At 55.0% G+C, this 9,478-nt stretch overlaps 1 long non-coding RNA gene across 1 annotated transcript; it reads right to left on the bottom strand.

Moving 5' to 3' along the window:
- Nucleotides 1–3,348: 3,348 nt before the first annotated feature.
- On the bottom strand, nt 3,349–9,019 carry LOC133248557 (uncharacterized). The gene is made up of 4 exons (XR_009736761.1): nt 8,820–9,019; nt 8,114–8,235; nt 5,520–5,718; nt 3,349–4,715 (listed from the first exon to the last, which is right to left on the bottom strand). It is a non-coding gene; the product is annotated as an uncharacterized LOC133248557 (long non-coding RNA).
- Nucleotides 9,020–9,478: the final 459 nt, after the last annotated feature.

The raw sequence follows: 9,478 nt of genomic DNA, 5'->3' as shown, positions 1-9,478 counted from the left end.
TTAATTTCAGAAATATACAAGCAGCTCATACAACGAAATACCAGAAGAGTAAACAAGCCGATCCACAAGTGGGGAAAAGACCTAAACAGACATTTCTCCAAAGAAAACACACAGATGGCTAACAAACGCAGGAAAAGACGCTCAGCGTCGCTCGTTATTAGAGAAACGCAAATCAAAACCACCGTGAGATACCACCGCACCCAGTCAGAACGGCCCTCGTCAAAAAGTCCACAGACAATAAATGCTGGAGAGGGTGTGGAGAAAAGGGAACGCTCTTGCATTGCTGGTGGGCATGTAAATTGATAAGACACTAAGGAAGACGGTATGAACATTCCTTAAAAAGCTAGGAATAAAACCACCATATGCCCCAGCAATCCCAGTTCTAGGCACATAGCCTGAGGAAACCAAAATGGAAAAAGACACATGTTCCCCAGTGTTCACTGTAGTGCTGTTTACAACAGCTAGAACATGGAAGCGACCTAGATGTCCACTGACAGATGGATGGACACTGGTACATAGATACACACAGTGTGATATTACTCAGCCATTAAAGGAACACAGTTGAGTCGTTCTAATGAGGTGGATGAAGCTAGAGCCTATTATACACAGTGAAGTCAGAAAGAGAAAGACAAATATCATATACTGACACATATATGCAATCTGAAGAGATGACACCGATGAATTTACTTTCAGGGCAGCAGTGGAGAAACAGACATACAGAACAGCCCTGTGGACACGGTGGGAGGGGAGGAGGGGGAAGGGGAGATGTACGGAGAGACCAACGTGGAAATTCACAATGCCACACGTGAGACAGACAGGCAACGGGAATTCGCTGTGTGACTCAGGGAACTCAAACAGGGGCCCTGCGACAGGCGGAGGGTGGGGTGGGGAGGGAGATGGGAGGCAGGGGACATGGGTGTGCCCAAGGCTGATTCTTGTTCATGTATGACAGAAAAGCACAAAATTCTGTAAAGAAATTATCCTTCAATTAAAAAAAACATAAAGTGGCAAAAAAAAAAAAAAATCAGGGTTTATTTACTTTAGGATTGACTGGTTTGATTTCCTTGCTGTCCAAGGAGCTCTCAAGAGTCTTCTCCAACACTATAGTTCGAAACCTTCAGTTCTTTGGGGCTCAGCTTTCTTTATGGTCCAACTTTCACATCCATACATAAGCACTGGAAAAACCATAGCTTTGATATACGGAGTTTTAGACAAGTATCCTGTTCTATGAATTTCAGATTATTTGATCCAAATTACACACTCATGCACAGAAACACACTGGAATTCTAGTTGGCATTGCCTTAGGGTTTCACAGGAACCTGCGGAGGTTGGTTCTCTTTCTGTTTTAGTATGTCTTTCCAACCAATAACCGGGCATTCCTGTGCGAACATTCAGATCTTATTTTCCTTCCTCCGGGAGTGTTTGATGATTCTTCACTGGGGTCCCGCTCCCCGGCCCTCCTGTGGGCTCTCATTCCTAGGATCAGAGAGGCACCGTGATGCTCAGCGATGAAGGCAGGCACCCTGCTCCCCTTCCAGGCTGGGCAGCCTTCTCCTGGGGGACTTTCCCTCCCGGCAGAACTTGCAAGCTGGGGCCTCCTCACTGTCGCCTTCGAACACCCACCGTGCTCAGAGCTGGGGACACCCAGGCATGCACACTGGTTTTCTTCTTGTGTGTGTGTGTGTGTGTTAGTTGCTTAGTCATGTCCGACTCTTTGCAACCCCATAGACCATAGCCCACCAGGCTCCCCCGTCCATGGGATTTTCCAGGCAAGAGTCCGGGAGTGGGGTGCCATCGCCTTCTCCAGGTTTTCTCCTTAGACAAAGACAAAAGGCAGAAGACAGACAACCCTGCTGCATGTAACCCGTGTGTGGAAGTGACTTCCACAGGCTGCTGTGCTGGAAGCTGGGGACACGGCCGGGGCACAGACACCCCCGCTGGGCAGGGCCGGCCGGCTGGGGAGGGGTCACATGACCCCATGACGGCCGCAGGGAAGCAGGACCAGCCGGGGCCAGAGGGAGGGTGCGGCAGAGGGAGCAGAAGCTCAGCTGTGTGGCTGGAGGTGGGGCCCTGAATCCAGGCTCGGGCAGGCAGAAAGCCCATGGGGCAGCTGTGTCCACGGGAGGAGAGGGAACCAGCCTGGGAGGCCTCTTGGAAGGCGGTTCAGGCCGACGGCCGAGCCTGAGGGAGACCCAGGTGTGAGGGAGCCGCTCCGTCCCAGTGACACACGTGCCCTCCTGCTGGGGCTCCAGACACCGGCTCCCCCGGAGCTCCAGGAGGTCCACCTGGGTGTTCGCTTCCGCGGGAACATCCAGCCTCATCTCCAGGAGGTGTGCCCGGCCCAGAGGAGGAGAGGCCGATTAGGAGGCGGCCCCTTGCCTGCAGATGGAGCACAGCCTGGGGGAATGGGGGCCAGTCCCCTGGCTCTAGATTCCCTGGTTCCCCGCGGGTGGAGCTGCTGTCAGCCTGGATTGATCAGGACGCTTGGGTCTGCCTCCTGAAAGATAAAGCCCCACATTCCTGAGGTTTTCCATTGCACATAACTGAAGCTGGGAACGCAGGAGGAACAGTTAAATGCCACCCTAGGCAACCCGAATATGATCCATCAGGAGCCTCGTATCCCATCCCGCCAGCTCATTCATCAAAATGTCAGTTACTCCAGATACACTGCTATCTCATTAATGCTAATTTCTTCCACGGAAAGACTGGTGATTTTACCGTTCAGTGGTTATCGGGGAGCTGGAAGGAGCGCTGCGCATCTGAATTCAGCAGGTCGCCTTATTTACCGTCGGCATATTTACAGCCAGCTGCTGCTCTCTCCCATCTTGGCACTGGGCTCCCTCAGCCACGGAGGGGCTGGTCCCGGGATGCAGCGGCCACGGCCAGTCAGCTCCGGGCTTTCTGCCTCTTCCCTTTCCGGTGTGCGATGTGGGAACCCTGGGAACGGTTGGTCTCTGCATGGCCATGGAGCCGCTGCTCAGACAGCCCAACAGGACCTGGCATGTCTGATAAACGTCACTCTGCATCCTGCATATGATGCCCACTGTGCCATGCTGTGCCTGGTGACAGGACAAGCCCACGTGGACAGTGCTTCCCTCAAGATCCCTGGGCCTGAAAATGCCATCTCCCTTCCATCAGCCTTGGCTCTTCCGGGCATCGGGCCCCCAGGACGGGGGAGGCAGTGGGTGCATTGTGGGGGTCGGGCAGGTTAGAGGCTGTGTGGCCACCACCAGGTGGCCCTGAGTCCAGAGCATCAGGGCCCAGCCCTCCCTTCCCTGAAACAACGCTCTCTCCCTGGCCACTCAGGATTCCAGCAGCTCGTCTTAAGCAACACGTTCAGAAATGATTTGAAGAGTCAGGAATCAAGAGCCTCTTTGGCAGAAAAGCATAATGAATGGCCAGTCAGCAGATCTGTGGAATATATGGTCGATAAAGAGACAAATAATGGACAAGCGGCGAGAGATGAACTGGATGCTGGAGCCGGCAGGTACCTCTGGACTTGGGGCAGAAGGGTACCTGTGCTTTGGTGCCACTAAAGACTTTGAGCAACTTCTGGGAGGTAACGAAGGACAGGGAAGACTGGTGTGCCGCAGTCCACGGGTCACAAGGAGTCGGACATGACTGAGCAACTGGTTGACAAAGTACTTAGTAAGCCATCCTTCACATTAGAGTGTTCAGGAAATGAGCGTAAATGCAGCTGCTTAATCTGTCTCTTTCTCACTTGACAGGCTCCGTGGGGACCTGGTGCCCACTCTGCTCGCGCTCCTCCTGCCCTTTACCCAGCGGTCAGGTGGAGGTGTGCACCTGGCTCTACCAGGTGGAGGTGTATGCCAGGTATCAGCCCGGGTGCCGGCCAGACCTCGATGATCACCTGCTCCAGGATCGGACTGGGACAGACTTGGGGAGAATGGGCCAAGCAGGTGACCAGAACTCGCGGGAACACTGACGTCACGGCTGCCTGGCCCAGTGCTCCAGGGGACCGCCTGGGAGCAGGTGCGTCAAGGCCAGGTTATTCGCACCCGCGGGTGGCAGGCTCCAGGAAGCTAGAGCATCAACGATCCACGCGGCTGTAACTGGGGGCCACGTTCGGTCAGATGGGCTGGACAGGAGAACCTGCTCTCAGTGGGGAAACGCACAGGAAAAGGCCTGTAAGAACGTGTGACGTGGCAGGCTGCAAAGGCGGCCACACGTGGCGTCACGCAAACCCCGGGGCTGGGCAGGCTCCCACTGGGGAGCTCACTCACTTCCATGCAAGCCTGACTGCCTCCCAGGGGGGACCGGGAGCTCAGCGATCAGCTGGTCTTCATTATTATAAATCAGCGAATCGATTCATATCATTAATGCAAACCAATATATTAAATTCACTTCCTATTTTCTTCATGTTTCTTCCTGTGAACTATTTCAACCAAACATAAATACAATCATAGAGAATAAACAGTGTAAAAACATGCTTCATTAACCATCGTCTTTAACAAATTTTTAGATCATCTGTATTTGTTTCTGATTATGGTTTTTGAAAACAAACTATTACAGCTATAAGGAAACCCCTTCTGCCCCTCCACAATTCTAGTCCCTCCTCACCCCAGAGGTAAACTTGAGGCAGGGATTATATCCTTTCATCTTCCACTTCCTCTGGCCATTGTCCTGGAGTAGAGATGGGATTGCTGGAGTGCCAGCAGCCATCTTGGAACATGAGGCAACCTTGATACCAGAAGCTGTTCACAAAAGACAGTGGGGCAGAGAAATAACAGGAGCCTATAACTCTAACGTCACCATGAAGCCATATACTAGCCCTGGCTATTCGGCCTTCCAATGTATACAAGAGAAAGTAGTTTCCCGTTTTGTTTAACCTGTTTTTACATGAGCAGGTTTCTGTGCTGTGCTGCTGAGGTTCTTTCTAACAGAAGCAGCCACTCTCCCAAGTCAGGTCTCCATCGGGGCTCCCAGACTCTTGTGTGTCCCTAAACAACACAGAGCACCATCCTGCTCTCTTCTCACCTTACACAGTGGCAGTGTGCAGGGCAAGTCGTTCTGCATATTTTCACTCAACACGGTTTTGGAAACTTACTCATGTTGATAGACACCTCTTGTTTGTTCACTTGACTGCTGAATAGTATTCCCACTTCATACTCATGAATATTTAGGTTATTTCAAGAAAGGTTTCACCACTGAGAGCCCACTGCAGTGGCGTTCTTGCTGGCTTTCTCCTTTTGCACATGGTTACAACCCCCACCTGGACATCTGGAAGAGGGCTTCTGGGTCACTGGCCTATGCATTTGATTGCAGGAGCTCCTGTGAATTTCCCGCCTCCCTGGGTGTCACCCACCCCTCCTCACAGTCCTGCCATTTACACTTTGGACGGTCCAAATTGTGTGATTTCATATTGGACTGCCTGGATTTTTATTTTTCTGATTACAGTCAAGTTCAGAATTTTTAAATGTCACTGGCCTTTATTCTTTCCCTTGTGTCTGTCCACCCCCCCGGCTGGTGCTCTGCTCAGCTGTCTGTCTTCATCTTACCTCCTTGTGTGGTTTTCGGTGCTCTGAGCCTCAACCCGTAGCAGCCGCAGGCGCCGCAGCATCTCCCGCAGGTCTTCTCAGCCTCTTGTTTCCCAGGGACGCCATTCAGTGCATTTGAACGATGCTGAGGCTGACACTCCAATACTTTGGGATGAGCCGACTCATGGGAAGAGCCGACTCATTGGAAAAGACCCTGATGCTGGGAAAGAGTGAGGACAGGGGGAGGAGAAGGGGACAAAAGAGGATGAGATGGTTGGATGGCATTACCGACTCGATGGACACGAGTTTGAGGAAGGTCCGGGAGTCAGTGATGGACAGGGAGGCCTGGCGTGCTGCCATCCATGGGGTCACAAAGAGTCGGACATGACTTAGCAACCGAACAACAAAAGATCAGTTTTGCTTTTTTTCCGTTTGAGGAGCCCTTTGTCCAGCATATGGTCACCTGCCCATCCCACGTGGGCGTCAACCCACGTTCAGGCTACATGGGCTGCGTCTCTCTGCCTGCTCACTTTTCTACCCGCAAGGGCTTTTGTGTCCTTTGGTGATGTTTTATATATAAATATATTTCCCCAAAGAGTCTTACAAACCTCTTTTACATCTTTGTACAGGGAACTAACTGATGGAGAAAACTGGAATTTGGACTTAAAAGCTGTCAACAGTTTGAGCCCAAAAACCAAAAAATAAACAGGCCTGGGGAATGAGCTCCTTTCTGTCCCCTTGGGCATGTCGAGCTGCAAGGAAAGCCCGGGATAAAGGATCCAGCGCTAAGGGATGATGAAGCCCTACTTGGGCTAATACGGTGCCATGGCCCCTCCCGCTGGGAGACACCCCCCAGCTCTGGCTGCACAGGACCAGCTCCCTGAGACATCCCCCGAGGCCAGCATCCCCTTGTGTGAGGGTGATCCCGGGCGGGGTCCAACTTTTCTCATCATTCGAACAGTGGGAGATTGACACTGTGACCTCTGGGTCCTGTGACCGCCGATCTGAGCGGTCCATCTTCTCACTTTAAGTTTGGGTCATGGAGACGGTCCTGAGCAGAGGGGTTAGAGTAAGAATCAGGAGACGCTGTGGACTGGGGGCTGGCTGAATGGATGCATTCACACCAGGGACAGACATGTACTGAGCGCCTCACCTGTACCTACTTCCTGGACCAGAGGTCACCCCGCCCGCTGGCCTGAAGTCCTGGAGCCCAGCATACAGCCCCCAGGGGTGGGGGGAGGTGCAGGGCATCGCTGTTGGCAGACAAACAGGCGGTGCAGGGACTGCGTCCCTGACTCCCGCTCCCACGTGTCAGGATGGTAGTCACGTAGCCACAGGTGCATTCTGGACCGTGGACAGAAGAGCGTAACTCTGCTCGTGCCCAGCCCTGGGGGCTGCCCCGGTGTTCCCGTGTGTCCCTGACACGCTCCTCCATGGGATTTAGCACAAGACAAGGGAGGACCCACTCCCGTGCTCTTGCCTGGAAAATCCCATGGACGGAGGAGCCTGGTAGGCTGTAGTCCATGGGGTCGCTAAGAGTCGGACACGACTGAGCGACTTCACTTTCACTTTTCACTTTCATGCATTGGAGAAGGAAATGGCAACCCACTCCAGTGTTTTTGCCTGGAGAATCCCAGGGACAGGGGAGCCTGGTGGGCTGCCGTCTATGGGGTCGCACAGAGTCGGATACTACTGAAGCGACTTAGCAGCAGCAGTAGCAGTAAGGGAGGATTCGTAGAGCACAGGGCCAGGGTGCAGTCGGGGATGAGAGCCCATTGCAGACACAGGAGAAGGCCCATGCCGTGCTGAAACACATGGGCAGCGTTCTGGTTTGAGGGGCCGGGGGTGTGCCAACCCTGCTGAGGGCAGGGGGCCTTTGCCACAGGCCAGAGCACTCTGCATCCGTCGTCTCCCTCCCAGGCCGTGTTGCTGGCAAGGCCCCCCAGCCCTGAGGCCCCAAGGCAGCATCTCCAAGACGGGATGGCAAAGCCCGTGCCCAGAGGGAGGCTGTCCTCAGGAGACACCGGGACCGCCAGCCTGATCCATCAGAACCACCCAACCCTTGGGCGCCACACAATCTGACCCAAGTCAGGGCCTCGGGGTTCTCCCCAGAGCCCGAGGCTGCGCGTTACCTTCTCAGAGGTTCTCTTGGGCTCAGAGTTCCGCCCTCCTCCAGGTGCTGCTCGCGGATGCCCCTCCCTCCTGCCCACAGCAGGGCAGGGCTGATGCCCCGGGGCCTCCCTGGCCGGAGCCTAGTCCAAGTATTGGCTCCAGAACTTCCAGCCAAACTTCCTCCCTCTGCTTCTGGCCTGGAATGTTCCAGAGAAACTGAGGGGTTTGGGGGCGGGCAAGGAGACCAGAGCACGTCTGCACTGTCTCTCCAGGGGTGCCCAGCTCCCACCACCATCAGCAAGCGTGCCCAGCAGCTCTCCTGCCTCGACCCCTCACGTCGTGGACTTTCCCTCACGACTGTCTTATTTTGCTAATTAGAAGAACCTGCCTTCACTGGGTGGCGTTTGGGTGCTCCCCGGGGGATCTCAGATGCAGCCGTCACCCCCAGCTGGGCACGTGGGCTTCTCGGCTCCAGGCTAATTCTCATGGGATTAGACACAAACCTGAAATCCTCGCTGAAACGGCAGGAAGCACGGTCTTTTCATATTTTCCTGTGCTGTTCCCTTTTTATGTTTATGGAGAAAAAAAAGCCTGCATGCTTTGAGCAAATGTTCTTTCTAATATCCTGTGGAAAGACAGAAAAACACTTAAAATGATTGGCCTCGCTCTTCTCTAATCACAGAAAACTGACTTACTGAGGAAAATGAAATGTGAATTTTCTGAAGAAATATCCCCAGTGTTGACAGCCAGCCAGTTTTGTGAGCGTGGGTCACCCGGGGACGAGGAAGGCTTGGCTGAGCCCTCAGCATCGCGTCTCATGAAAGGCTCTGACTTGTTCCAATTAGTCAGCTCAATAAAGGAAGCGATTTTATGCTTTCTCTCAAAAAATATTCCAGATATTTAGTCTGAAGACTGAGACGAGGTGGGCGTGGTGGTCTCCGCGCCCAGATGGCCCCGGTAAAGATGCTGAGGAGGTTTCGCTTGTAGGATATTAGGGATAAATTACCTGCCTTGCTTCTGCCTGGAATGCGGGAGACCAGGGTTTGATCCTTTGGTCGGGAAGATCCCCTGGAGAAGGAAATGGCAACCCACTCCAGTACTCTTGCCTGGAAAATCCCATGGAGGGAGGGAGGAGCCTGGTAGGCTACAGTCCATGGGGTCGCAAAGAGTCAGACACGACTGAGCAACTTCACTCACTCACTCACTCACCTGCCTTTCAGCTTTCTGAGCGACCTGAGAGAAGACCAGTCCCGGCCCAGCGCCCTGAGGGCCCCGGCCCCGCCTCCCCGGCCCCGGCCCCGCCTCCCCAGGCCCCGGCCCCGCCTCCCCGGCCCCGGCCCCGCCTCCCCAGGCCCCGGCCCCGCCTCCCCGGCCCCGGCCCCGCCTCCCCAGGCCCCGGCCCCGCCTCCCCGGCCCCGGCCCCGCCTCCCCGGCCCCGGCCCCGCCTCCCCAGGCCCCGGCCCCGCCTCCCCAGGCCCCGGCCCCGCCTCGCACGGGCTCTCCTGCAGAAGCGTTGTGGGGGCGACAGCGAGCCTGTGCACAGAGCGTACAGGAACTGGGCTTGTGGACCCAGGGCAGGTTCTGAAGTGGCTAAAGAGGAGGCAATCATCTGGGGGCCAGAGAGAGACCTGCCTGGACGACGGCCGGAGGGAGCGTTGCAGTACAGACCTCCGGGGGCCAGGGAGCAGCACCCCAGTGGAGGGCAGTGGGTGGCCTCGGGTAACGACACAACATCCCCTCCCCAGCGGCCCTCCCTCCCCTCCCCAACGCTACTTCCCTCCCCTCCCCTCCCCGCCTCCCCTGTCCCCTCCTCCCTCCCCTGTCCTCCCCTCCCCTCCCCTCCCAGAACTGAGGTGTCTTCTCAGGTC

Source organism: Bos javanicus, chromosome 5, assembly GCF_032452875.1.
Source record: "Bos javanicus breed banteng chromosome 5, ARS-OSU_banteng_1.0, whole genome shotgun sequence".
Classification (NCBI taxonomy): Eukaryota; Metazoa; Chordata; class Mammalia; order Artiodactyla; family Bovidae; genus Bos; species Bos javanicus.
This window is presented reverse-complemented; position numbering and strand designations above follow the sequence as displayed.